General features: G+C 35.7%; 1 protein-coding gene across 2 annotated transcripts in view; it reads right to left on the bottom strand.

Annotated features, from left to right (window-relative positions):
• Positions 1-15,143, bottom strand: part of LOC109111576 (ataxin-1-like) — an 89,271-nt gene that overhangs the window by 48,663 nt on the left and 25,465 nt on the right. The gene's annotated exons all lie outside the window — the stretch shown is intronic.

The following is a 15,143-nucleotide window of genomic DNA, read 5'->3' as shown; positions in this document are numbered from 1 at the left end:
AATTTGCAAGCCTTCTCCAGTTCTGAACAAGTTTTGTTTGGAAGTAATACTGTATGTGAATCAGATTTAGGGTTCATATAAGCAGAACTTCCAAAATCTGAAAACAAATTGGATTAATTCAGATTAAACGTTTGTGCATGTAAACATACCTTATAGTAATGTGAAGCTATTAATTGATCTTTTCTGGTATATAGTTTGGTGTCTTTATTTACAAGTACTATTTAGTTTTTTTATTTCTTATTTTCTAAAAGTACTTCTTACAGTTCAAATATGACAGTTGAACATCTCTCAAGAATCCTGCTAAAATTAGCATGTTTACAGACTTTATTAAAACAAATGGATTGTTCACACAGTTTGATGTGTTTCGATTTACAGTCATTTGATACGTCTCCACTGCACACACTAAAGTCCCAGTGGGATCACCAGTTAAATAGCTGTAAATGGGCAGTACGTACATTTGTGTGGGGAGCGGGGGCCAACATAATCGTTTAGCTTTGCCAATGCCATCCTCCTATTTGTGGCAGATTTGGGATATCCACAGTTTGACAAACAGCTTTCTACACAACGCACCAATCATGGATTTTTATCCCATTTTGGGCATGAGGAAGAAGGGCACTAGAGAGGCAGCAAATTACATGTGTCATTATTAATGGACCAGAGCTTGTGATAATGCATCTACATTAAGGCCCACACATTTCACACACACACACACACACACACACACACACACACACACTCAGAGCTAACTTCCTCCTCACAGCTGTCTGCGCTCCTCAGTGGGGCTTTTAGTTCTCAATCAATCGAATCCGCTGCCTCTTACACAAGCATGAAGACGCCCGCACACAAGATGCACAAATCAAGGCACTCTTGTAAAAGTCTGACATTCTCACAGACATCAAACAAGCTAGCTTGCACATACACAAACTTGCATCTTCTGCAGGCTTCGCTGTGACGTTAAGTGAAGCAGAAGGTCCAGAGTAACAATAAATTGCCAAACTCCCACGTTCTTTAATTGAAACCTACTTGCTTTGCTCTGATGCACTGCACGAGTCTAGAACGGAAGTGTTTGAATTCAACAGGGCCAAGAGCAAGAACTGAACAGAATTCCTACAAAAATACCATCCATTCTGCTGCTTTCAGAACAATTTCCATCTAGTGAGTTTAAATAATGTGCTTTAAAGGAATAGTTCACTCAAAAATGAAATTCTGTCATCATATCAATCCAAAACCATGAGACATCGGTCAATCTTTGAAACACAAACTACGAGATTTTTAATGAAACCTGAAGAGATCCCAACATACAAATTCAATTAAAGTCTTGTGAAGCGATATGATCACTTCATATGATGAACAGATTTAAACAAGACTTTTATACACTAAATGTTAGAAATTTATATAAATAATAAATATTTTAACAATTTTTTTTTAGAACACGACTTTCACACATGACTTTGGAAGACAAAATGTTTGACTTTTTTTTCAATATTAATTATTTAAATAAAGCAAATATATATTTAGAAATATTTTACATTTTTGAGTTGCATTAAGTTACAAAATACAGTTTTTTCAAAGAATAACAAAGCTTCATTAAAATAAAAGATTTTTTGTTCTTTATGATATCAGGACAGCAGTAACATCCTGACAACTTTGACTTTATGCACCCTAAAAAGTACAGTATGATCATTATAGAACAGTTACAATTATTCCCATTATGTGCTTAACCAGTGCACAAAAAAAGTAATTGGCCTCTCCACACCTCATGAGAACTGCAGAAAAGCATTACTACTTTTAGAGGAAGTTGATCTGTTTTGGTAGTGCATAATGTTTGTGGCCACAGTTTATCTGTTTATACACTAGTCATATGATAGTGAATACAGTCCAGTTGAGTGGGAGTTTAAGTGCCACTACACCACACCATCAGGATGAGATAGAGAGAGATAGAGAGAGAAGCAAGAGTGGTCTGACTTTAGTATTTCCTGCCCGGATGGGTCCCTTGTTTTCAACAAAGTGTTCACCAGACAAAGTGTTGAAGAGAACCAACGAGAGATACCAATGAAAATAAATGGAAACTCCTCCACATATCCATTAAACATACACTATATGCACACTATTGCATGGTAATATGCACTGATAGAGATACACTGCAGTTGCAGCAATCACTCCCGTCTTCTCATTAATGATAAGAGCCCTTGTCCTACCCGCTCAGACAAGCAGGTTTCCTCAGCTCTCAGACTCACTCTCACCTAATCAATGTGTTCTGCTTCTTTATAGCTCTATAGAGTCTATTACCAACCTGATCCATTTATCTGTGTCTAAATCTGGAGGAATATCGTGATAAGGATGGTGTCTTGAGGTGATTGGCCATGCAGTGTAAACGATGAATAAATTAACTGATGTGTCAGTTGTCAGTGGGAACGAAATCTCTGCATTTTTTTTTTTACATGCTTTTTTACATTTGTTTTATGCTTGGTTCTGTTAACAGTTCTCAAACATGCATTCACCAATGCAGAGGGAATACTATAACAAAATAAAACAATTTCCTGCACAGCTACAACTGAATCTACAGTGTCATGGAGCTTGAGGTATTCTTTTAATGAATCAAAATGCCTCACAAATGAGTCTCAAACAGCTCACTCACTGGATTCACTCTAATTAAACAATTTTAGCAGTAGTAAACTTCATTAAACCAATTTTAACAATCATAGCAGACATGCCTCCAGCGCTTCACACTCCGGTTCTAGAGGTGACAAAAACTACTGTCATTTTAACGGCGGATGGAAAAACCAACAGAAAAAAATTGAAATTCTGCCACCTAATGGACTGGAGTGTGAAGTCCTGGTATAAGTAAAATATAGCATATATGGTATAGTATTATATATTTAGCATAAATTATTTGGTACTTCCTCTAAAATACTTAATGAATTATTAATGGAATTGTTATGGAGACAGAATTGAATTTGAACGTCAAATTGCTCCATTTCCTCTAGTTGTTCGTTATGGTATACATGACCCAAGGTCAGTGTAATTATGGGTGCTTATGTAGCAGCACTGCTTGCACTGACAACCTCAGGGCAGTTACAGAACAAGCCCTTGAGCTTTTCACTATTGCCCTATGGAACAGAACCTTGACTGAAACCAGACCTCAACTCAGAGTACATGAGAAAAGCAGAAAGCGAGTGAGAGAAACAATTGTTCCTATATAGATTCTGTATAGGATGCACTTCCTCTATAAGTTCAGACCATAATGTGCAAGCCGAAACTGAGAAATTACTTCTTTGTATGTTCTGCACATCTAATGGATGTACACGCAAGTTCCTTTCACATGACTCATATCAGGACTTCAATGCATCTTCCAACAAGCCCCGCTTTGACATCTACATGAAAAGACGGAAGGACGATTTTATGAGCCCGATATCTAACAGTGACTTTCTACCATGCATTAATATTAAAATTCTGATTCTGGCAAGTTGATAATTATTTAATATTTTGAATGATAACCAATAAATGCCTGAAAATTCTATGCTATTTTGTCTAGTTAAAAAAGATTAAAAACTACAAATCAGTCTATTTAATAATTTGTGTTAATAAGTGAGCGTTAGATGACAGCTGGTGATCTAAATCTAAATGTAAAATTAGAGGAAATGAGCACAAACTATTTAATATCCAATATTACTCAATGTAAACTATTTGTTAAAAATGATTACCAACTGTTTATAATGGCATCCTGATTTTTGCCACACCTGCCAATGACAAACTTTATTAACCCTCATAACGTATACAGGTCTGTTTAGAAATAAATATGTAGGTTTCATAAATTTGGACTGTTTTTGAGCCATCATGAGTTATAAAGTTTCTAAATTGTTTTATTAATCAAAAAGGAGTAAATGCAATAATAACACGGCATGGTAACTTTCAAAACATTTTCACATTCACTCATTAATAAGAAGTTGCTGACCAGAAACATTATTATTTTAGTTGAAAAATATTAAGTTATGAATGTTTTATAAAACAACAATTCTTCAGGTCCAAACAGAATGTGAAATGGTATACAGATTTTGAATGCATTATGAGGGTTAAACACAAAGGCAAATTGTTGACATGAAGGAGCCTAAAATCAACCATAAATTAACATAAAAACTTCCCTTCCTGTTAGGAATCACCAGGTTTGGCATCACAGCTTCATAGCCCAATATACATGTGTGGAAGGGGCTATTTAAAGCATGCTACTCATTACCACATTTCATCCTCTCTCATGGCATAAGATACGCTTTGGATCAACATGTAAAGCTGTAAAGAGGAGTACAGAAATGCTTAAGACTAAAAAAAGTAACAAAAACAGCAAGAACCCTTTCAAAGAGAATTCACAATAACTTCCTCCCTACAGGCTTTCCCATTTCACACCTTTTCACAGCCTCATCGCATGCTTTTCAGCGAACCCTCGAGCCCATATGGAAACGAACACATCACCCTCCATCACAGCTGTGAACTCAGCTTGTATTTTTAGGTCTAAAGTAACAGCTCTCCAAACACAGATCTCACGCCGACGCAGAAGGAAAGATTATAACTGTACAGACAATGGATACAGCATGCGGCGTTCATAGTGGAGTCGGCGTAATGCACTAAACTGAAACGGTAACAACCCTTACTGTACTCCATCACATTATCCAATGAGCTGACCGACCGAATGAGGACATCCATCATCTTACAGCGCTCCTTATCCAGGCCTGTTTCTTTTCGCTTGAGTACGGATCGACTCCTCCTTGACCATGATACTCACTGAATGCATATCATATGCACACACGTACACTTAAACAGGAAATGACTCGACGGTCCCAAGCTCTGTGGTCATTCAACATATGCTAAAGAGAGGCATGAGCTTAATGATTAGCATATGGACCAGGGCTATGAGAACAGATTTTAAACAGTCTTTTTCTTTACTGACTCAACTGACTAGACCACATTCACATTAAAGATGCAGTGACCTATCAGATTCTCAATTTCCCACATCGGCCTGTCTGTGAAATTAGGCCGCTTAATCTTTCACATCACTGCAGTTTGGTTCATCACCAGTCATATCAAGACTACATTTTGAACAAAACAAAACCTTTAAATTCAAAAGGAAACAATATTTGCAGCCCACTATATTTCCACAACATGTTTGAGTGAAAAAAAAGATAGATTATGTTAATTATGTATTATATGTATATTATATGTTTTTTTTTTATTTTTACTAACAGTAACTGGTAGTGTTTATTTTTAAATATAATATAATATACTATAGGATGCTATTTTTTTCTGATTGGTCAGTATACTGTAGTTTGTGTTAAAGGTGTTGAATGGTCACCAAACATGTTTAATTTTGAACATCTGGACTAATGTGCACCAATGAATCATGAACAAAATGACCAGAAGACCAGGAACGCGTACTAAAGAGTTTGAGATTTTGATTTCATGTTGACTTGAAAGTTCAAAAATAGCAACAGCATGACTTGAAATGGACAGCTATTAAAAATACAGCAACGTTTTCTCATGCAGATGCCTAGCACTGCACATCATATCTAATATCTCAAAGCAGACCATTACTATAAATGGCCTTTATGACATCATAACCTCACTGGGCTCACAGCGACATGTCATTTGACCACAACACTAATTAAAGGATGTCAGAAGAAGTGGACATGGCTAAAAAAAAAAAAAGATATTATGTGAAGAAACTTACAAATAGGCACATTGACAGGAAAGTGATGTGGATGTGAGATGTTTGATGGATTGGTCGTCAAGTGTTCAGTTTCTATCCTGCGCAATCCATCTAGCACCACTCTACACTAGAGGTTCCTGCAAGTCTCTCTCTCTCTCTCTCTCACTCTCTCTCTCTCTCTCGTATCTGTCTTGCCGGTACCAGGGCATCATTGCAATCATAACACATAGTGCTGGCACTCCAACCTGCCCTGTGACCATGGAGACGAGAAGGGTGTAAAATAACAGCACTGGTTTCATAAGTCCAGCTGCACAAGCCACAGTGCCACTGACTATCAACTCTGTTAAATAAAAGCCCCATTTCTCATCCATTCAGGTCCAGCAAACCTCCACTGGTCTATACAAGGAGTTAAAATGGACTTGAACTGGGGGTTACATCAGAAAGCTTTGATTCCGATGGTGTGGGGTGGGAATCTTTCATGCTGGCATCCCGAAAGATGGCCTAGGCCATTTTTAAATGTAAAACTGATGTAGGCAGCTGCTAGCTCATTTGTCACCTGCCTTATCAGTGACAGCAGCCTGCCCTGTGTGCTAGCCAAGGCTGTCAGGAGAGAAACCTGAGGAAAAGCCACCCAAAGCAACTGGAGAATACAGGATGAATACTGACTTCGCCCCCTCTTCACATCCTCGTATTGGTCCGAGGCTCCAATCAGTGCCTGTCACTGTCAGCCAGGTGATGAAATGTGTGTCTTGAGGGGCCAGGAAACCTCCAAACAGGTGTAACAATGAGACAGGGAGAAATGCAAGAGGCTTGGTGAACGTAAGGATGGATACGACAGCTGAGTTGGTGGGCGTCCATTTAATATGACAGTAGTGAAAAAAACAAAAAGATTTATTAAAACTTGCCTTAACCAGCCAATAACTGATTATTACCTTAAATTTGCTACTGTAAACAAACTGTAATAAGGATAATAAACTGCACAACTTGGTGGAAGAATTTCAATAAATATCAATAAGAAAATTAAATTAATATTTTTTTTCAGACTTTTTTATCACACATTACTATTCAAAAGTTTGGGCTCAGTAAGAGTTTTTAAATGTTTTTAAAAGAAGTCTCTTACGCAAACCAAGACTGCAGTTATTGGATTAAAAACAAAAATGTACGATTTATTAATAATAAAATGTGAAATATTATTACAATTCAAACAAACTGTTTACTATTGTAATATTTTAAAACATAATTTATTCCTGTGATGGTAAAGCTGGATCTTCAGAAGTCATTACTCCAGTCTTTAGTGTTATCAATGTGAAAACAATTGTGCTGGTTTGTGCTCAGGATTCCTTATTTCTTCGTATTATCAATGTTGATTTAAACATATCCAATTGTATTTTATCTAATGCTTTTAATATTCTTGTGGAATCATTTTGTTTGAGGATACTTCTTTAAAAAAAAAAAGAAACAATGCATTTGTGTTGGCAAATACAAACGAACACAGATTCTTTTAACAACATCTCACTCAATTTTTTCGCTCACTCAGAGTTTTACTATCTATTAAATGTATTTTTATATCCAATTGTATTTTAATCTCATATCTAATTTTATATCTATTATATATTTCATCATTCATATTTGTTCATACAAAAAAAAAAAAAAAAAATTTATCAAACATCATAATTCTTTTGCAAATTGCTTTTTATAAAAGTACAAACGCACAGTATAAGCTTGCAAACAATAGCACACAGTGATGCACCATTAACACCTACAAAATACAATACTCTCACTCACAATGTGCTGTAAACAACAGTTTGTCGCTCACCTCAGTCATCGTATTTCTCTAAACCGTACATTATTCCAAACAGCCCACAAGTTGGCTTGTCTGACAGTTCACCTCAGTCATCGTATTTCTCTAAACCGTACATTATTCCAAACAGCCCACAAGTTGGCTTGTCTGACAGTTTCAAAATAAAATAAATTATTGATGAAAATAAAAAAAGCATTACCCAGATTAACTAGACTTCAGAATAAATGTACAGATATATCTGAGGAATCAAAAACAATCTAAATAATAAAATTCTTAATTTTTCTTAAGCAAAGAATATTTTGTATTCTAAAAAAAAAAAAAAAAAACACTTCTGAAACGTTTAAAAAGAATGAAAAGACATAACATAATAAGAATTCAAATTCTGAAAAAAAATAAATAAATAATAATAATAATAATAAAGTAAAACCAAAAGAGAAAATGTTTAATGAATTTATTGGGTTCTTTCAGATATTAAACATTTTAATACAAGCTTCATATAGTGCATATTACTCTTGTAATATTTCACTTGTATAATCTAGAAAAATTGTAGGATTATCAAATATTTGTTTTCCAGCTGGAAATAGTGTGGGTTATCAACACGGGAATAAAAATATATGAGAATTTTTCCAAGCATAGTACTTAACATTCTTCTTATAATTTATTCTAAGAGCTTTCTTATTTTATTTCTTACGGAGATTTTTGTGAATCCGGCCATGGTTACTGTCTGCTCTGGTCGCCGATGGTCAGTATAGTTTGTAATGTGTTGATTTCCCAGTGATTTGGTCAAAGTGTGGTGATTTATGTTGTGTTTGTGTTCAGTAACGTCTGACTTGATCATTTGGACAGTACAGTCTGTTGATTATGAGCACTGTGTGTTTTTACTGGAAGGAGAATTGTAGACTGAGTCACTGTCTTTGTGCTCTGATGTGACATTACTTCTCTGATCACGTTCTGGTTTTGTCTGTAGTACTCACTTGCACACACACACATGCACACGCGCACACACACACACACACACACACACACACACACACACACACACACACACACACACACACACACATATATCTCCCTGGATCCCACTGCCAACGCGCTCTAAAAATATCTGCATCAGAAGCTCTCCTAGCTGTGTATGTGTGCTGGGATGAATCATTCACCCAGAGAGAGCTACTCAACTGATCCCTCGCTCTCTGTCTCTGTGAATGTAAAATAAAGGCAACAGAGAGAAAGAGTAAAAGAGGGCATGATTTTCCAAGAATGGACTACTGAATACATGCATACATCCAAGTAGGCAGCAACTGCTGAAGAATTTGGATAAGAAAACAACAAACAGTAGAAATAAAACAAATGTAACGAGATCAAAGAGAGTATTTGTTTACCTATGTTTTCTTCTTGTCTATGGACTGAAAAGAAAGTGGATATTAGTAATATCCAAATGATTGTTATAATAATAAGCTTTTATTGTATTATTTTCATACAACTTGGTTTAGAATGACAATGTAAACATACAAAAATATGAATTATTGGTTGTCTGTTGATAGAATAAGGTAAATGGTGTTTCATATATTGCAGGGGGGTTTTAAACTTTTTGATACAAAGGATTGTTAAATATGATGAAATACTTTAAAATATTTACTAAATTCTATAATTCATAAAGACCTTTTTCAAACTGAATGGGAAAAATAGTAAGGATTATATTATTAAGACAACTGTGTGCTGAACTATATAACTGTCTTTGTTTAAGGCAAAATAATAGATTAATATGTTATCTGGAACATATTTACTTTGTATTAAGTTAACTGTTTATCTTTTTTTACCCTGTATTTAAAGTTAAAATTATTTTTATAGCACAAATATTGTTTAAAAGCAGTAAAAGTATATAATAATAATTTACTACATATAATTATGTACTAGGCTATTATATTAATTTTAATAGAGAATAGTATCCAACAAACCCAAGGGGACAAATACCAACTATTCTTAAAAGTATGTATGTTGAAAGGGGAAAAAAATGGGAGAAAAGATAAACATAGTCTTTTAAAAGCAGAATGAATCAGTACTGTTATTTTTTTTCCCCCACGAGCACACTAGCAGGCCCCTGGACCCCATTTTGAAAATCCCTGCCATCTATAAACCTTGTAAACATCAAATGGAAATTACGTCTCCATCAAATCTAAATATAAACATTGTTTAGTTACATGAATTGGATGAAAATCCCAGAGTGGAATTTGGCTCCTCATTTCAGAAGTCCACCTCACGCTACAGATCGCTGCACGCAAATGAGCGTTTCTGAGTGTTGCTGCATGTTATGTATGTGTTGATTAAACACTGCTGTGCAGTGTTTGCATTTTCATAAAGGTGTGACAGGTACGTGCATGCTCATGTTTGTATTTCATGAACTGCACTTCCTGCCAGTCAAATGAATCAAGTTTCACTCTGTATAGAAATGAAGAGAAACCAAGGCACAGGAAAGAAAAGTGAGGAGAACGGAAGGGCGAAAGCTAAACAAAGTAGCAAGCGACAGAAAAATAGCGCCTTTAATCTCTCCTCTCCCTCCGAGGATCCATCAGGCCCGGCAGGACCCGTCAATCACAGAGACCTCAATCACCTTGCCACACATTATGGAAGCTGTCCGGCCTGTGAAAAACATTCACGCGCACACTCACACATACTGTCTACGATAAACACATCACCTCCCCCGCCCTGCACCTTATCTGCCACATGTCTTTCTCTCACAGCTTCAGAGCTCAGAAGGACCTGGTGCGTCCCTGCCGAAGGCTTCCCTTTAATTCTTCCTCAAAATCTCACATGAGGAATGACTCATCTCTCCCTGTCTCGGTGAAAGACTTGCTCTGTTCTCGTCTTTCTGGCTTTTTAGTGGCCAGTGTCCCTGACCCAGACAAAACAACCTGCAGGAGTGTACAATATAAGATTAACTACAATATATTTATATGAACATAACTTATTATCTGTTAGTATTTTCATTCAGTCGAATGAACACAGAATTTTTCAGAATGCATGGGTTGTTTTCCTCCATTGCAGTATTGAGCAATACAGACACAAAAGCACCAAAAAGTATCATAAATGTGTTATAAGAGATTGAAATTTACGTTTTTCATCTCCAGTGAGCCTTTATTTGATTGAGTAGGTTAGTGTGTGGAGCTGGATCAATCTAAAGATCTGACTGATCTTCATTCTTTATTCATCTTATGAACTCTCATCAACTGCCTTAAATTTCAGCCTAATCATGTGGTGCTTCTGTGTACTTTTTGAAGCTTGAAAGCTCCGGTCGTCATTCTTTGTGATTACATGGAAATGAGTGACCAGAATGCTCTTCTTTTTTGTTCCACATTTAAAGAAAGAAAGTCATATGAGCAAAAACAGAGCCAATGTGAACATATCTGTTGTTTAAAATACAAAAATGTCGAGCAAGACTTTGGACCAATGAGATTTCAGTGTGGGTGGAGCTACCCAGTGACTAAAATAGACACCAAGAGGAGATCAAAACGTAATGCTGTGTGACACTGTTAAAGGAAAGAATATATCCAAACTGAAATAGCCACAAAAACATTTGGTTGTAGTTGATTAAATAGTAAAAAAAAAAAAAAAGTGCAAGGAAACTGTGGACAGAGACACATAATAACCTGACCAAATAAAGCTAATTATAGTCGAGAGATTGTCATCACTGATATCATAATGTAATGGTGTCAAATAATAACGCTAATATGTGGATTTGCAAGGCACGGCAGATAAGGATGTTTCAATTGTTTTGTTTCATTATCTGGCCAGACAAAGAGAGAGAAAGAAGCACCCGTTCGATAATAACTTCCATGAAAAACAGCAGCTCCTTTGAACACAATTCACATTGTCTGTGAGACATCCGGCCTGCGACTGACCTTTCTTTTTAGTCTTTATCAGGGAGGCCACAAGGGAAATGACAGCGCTTCTGTATGTCCAGTGCATTCCTGCACAGCAGTGATGCTATACCACGAATGCCAAAAATACTAGAAAAATCTACAAGAAGAATTAAATGTATATTTTCTTTATGTATTTTTCATGTGACACTGCAACTCCTACGAGCCTCAATCCCCTTCATTCACAGTATCATTTCATATAATGCCTACGAGGATCATTTTACAATTGTAAACATACTGTTAGCATTCATTTGTCAGATCGAAAACACTCTTGAATCTCAACTCTTCGGCCATTATGAAGCTATTCTTCCCCAGTCGCCCTTCAGTCGATACACTTCAGCCACAGAGGAGGAATTAGCTCCTAATAAGCTGCAGATATTAAAGATCATTAAGCAACGCTTTCTGTATACAGTCTCTAGACTGACTGCATTGTTGTGCAGTTTGTGCCGAGAGCTGTGGAGAGTAAAGACGCTTGTCATTTCAGAGCAAAGACTCACTTGAGGACAGACTTACTGGAAATGCGCCAATCGATGGAGCTTGCGGATAAACACACAAATACCTCCAAAATATCGCTCCCTCCCTTTTCCAAAATATCGCTGCTGTAAACAATGATGATGCAATGATTAATTTTCTCACTCTCATTCCAAGTGGAAATTATAAACATTCATCTATGAGAACAGATGCACGACTTTCATAATAAGAGTTGTCTGATAAGTCATCTCCTGGTAACAGCGGCAGGGTCTCCCTTTACAGAGGCAGTGAATGGATATGGGGTGCTGTAATAAAGATGTGAAGAGCCCCTGTGAGGGGGAAGAACCTTTCTACTTTGTACGCTACAAGCTTTTGGCAATTACCAGAGTACCAGAGAGCATATGAATAAATTCATGAGCTCTGACTCAGGTAATTAACTCATTGTATAGTAACTAGAGATCAGGGAAAAAAAAGAAAAAGTGAAAGAAAAAGAGAAAATGAGGAGAACATTTGTAGGAGATGAAAAAATAATCAGGAAGGGTGAGAGGATGAGAATAACAGCAAAAGGAGTTAGGGATGTCAAAAGTACCAAAGTCAATATTAACATAAAAAATATGTTAAAAATATAAAATAAACTTATGAATATATTTAAAAAAGACAACATAAAAAAAAGGAAACTATTCATATTAATTAAAGGCCTATTTGTCAGTCAAACAAATTATACTTGCAGTTAATGTAATATTCACTACCATTTGGGGTCAGAGATTTATTTTAAATAAAAATTAATACTTTTATTCAGCAAGGATGCATTAAAATGTGACATAATGTTACGAAAGCAGAAATCTATTTCTAAAAATAATTTCTATTCATTACAGACTCTTGGAAGAAAAAATGCATTATGGTTTCCACAAAATGATTAAGTCTCAACATTGATAAGAAGAAATGTTTCTTGAGCAACAAATCAGCATATTAGATGAATATTATAATAATTTCTAAAGGACCACGTGACACTGAAGCAATGCCTGTCAAAAAAATTAGCTTTGACATCACTAAAATAAATCCAGCTCAAATCAATGTTTCATCCCCATTTATTTGTTTTGTACCAGTGTTTAAAATGGGATAATGTAGAAAGATAATTGAGAAGCACTTGCTTTAATTTTATTTGTTAATATTTCATTTATAATACAGTTACTAAGCTATTATCGCTAAATTATCCAACAGTGTGTTCAGCACTCTGACTGTACATTATCCCGTTTAAAACACTGGCACAAACCAAATAAATGGGGATTAAAAATTTTGGTTTGAGATATTGGTTTATTTTAGTATATAAGAAAAAAGAGACTGTACAGTGATACAAGAGACATAAAATGTATACAATTATATAGAAAATTGGTTTAACACATTCAATTGGTAAAATTGGTTAATCAAGAACATTTTTTATTTTACCCCACTCACATCACAAACTCAGACTAACAAAAAAATACCCCACTCTGCTCACATACTCAGTGGTACTGATAGTTACATGTTCAAAATTTTACTATCGACTTGGACCAGTAGTACCAGTACTTTGGACATCCCTATTGGAGACTAATAAAAAAAGGTTGAGAGAAGTAAAGGAAAAGGATGCTGTAGACGACACCGAATGAAGGGGAAAAGAGAGACTGAGTGGATTTCCATTTAGACCTACTAGAGGAGAAAATAAAGAGAGTGTGAAATGACACCAGAGGCAGAGAGAGATCTCTGTCAGAACTCAAAGATGAACAGACACTCCTGACGGGTTTATCCACGCACCGCTGGGCCTGACTACAGCTCCACCAGCATCAGTTCCTGTCCCCACAGACACACTACACTCATACACACAGCCATTCCCACTGAAACATCATCTCACACCACATATCACATCCACCTATATGTGCACTAACACGCTCTGACAGGCTGGAAGCTTCTTCCTTTCCAAACAGGATGGGAAGCAAAACGAGTTTCACAACAGAAGCTAAACTATTTTACAGCCCTGGCGCTGAGAGGAAAGACAACTTGTGAAGGATGAAGATCAAACCTTCGATGAGGAAAAGGTGAAATACTCATGACAAATGTGCCTAATGTGATCCTAACACATTTCTGTGGCAGAAAACTTTCTGAAGTTTGTGGAATGACAACACACACTGCATTTCAATAGTTTGGGGCCATCAAGAGTTTTTTTTCTGTTTGTTTTATGCTTTTAGGTTGCATTCAATTAACCAAAAGTAGCAATAAAACATCTGCAATGTAAACAATAAAATAAAAAAATACAAATACAAATATTTTTATATTAAATAATTGCTGTTTTGAATTTTCTATTCATCAATTTATCCAGAAAAATGTATCATAGTTTCCAGAAAAATATGAAGCAGCACAACTGTTTTCAACACTGATAATAATAATGTATTTCTTGAGCAGCAAATCAGTATATTAGAATGATTTCTGAAAGATCATGTGACACTCAAGACTGGAGAAATGACTGCTTAAAATTCAGCTTTGCATCACAAAAATAAATAATTTTAAATACAAATCAAATAGACAAAAAAAAGTTATTTTCAACTGTAAAAAATATTTCACATTATTACTGTTTTTATGATATTTTTGATCAAATAAGAGCAGCCTTGTTGGTAAAATATGGTGAAATGTGTTAAACAGAGCTGAAAGTACTACACTATTACACAAATATATATTTCATAAATTGATTAGTCATTGACTGTCTGAATGACTTGTTCTTTATCATTAGGGGTCACTAGGCCTGATCACATGCTTTTTTTTCGTTATGTCATTCTAAAGTTGTATGGCTTTATTAAATGGAACACAAAGAAGATATTCTCAAGAATGTCTCATTGTCATTTTTGTCATGTCAATGGGGTCTAGTGAGAAATATCTTAAAAAGCCTTAAGGGTTTGGAAAACAAAAGGACTAATTTTTTATTTTTTTATTTTTGGGTTAAATATTCATTTAAGATGGAAATAAACATAGAGGGACAGACAAAAATACATTAAAACAGAGAGGATTACATACAACAGAATGACGACAAAGACAACTGGAGGTAGGAACAAATACCAAAACAGTGAGTGGAAAAAGAGGAAGTGCAGTGTTGAGTCAGCAAGTGAAAGAGAGATAACAAGTGATCGAAGTATAGCAAGAAAGAAGAAGAGAAACATAGACACTTAAAGCATTTTCACGCAGATGTGTGATGAGGCTGACCTCGCACCACCCGTCTTTACACACAACCGCT

This window comes from Cyprinus carpio, chromosome A19 (assembly GCF_018340385.1).
Source record: "Cyprinus carpio isolate SPL01 chromosome A19, ASM1834038v1, whole genome shotgun sequence".
Classification (NCBI taxonomy): domain Eukaryota; kingdom Metazoa; phylum Chordata; class Actinopteri; order Cypriniformes; family Cyprinidae; genus Cyprinus; species Cyprinus carpio.
Note: the sequence above shows the minus strand (reverse complement) of the source record. Positions and strands in the feature narration are given on the sequence as shown.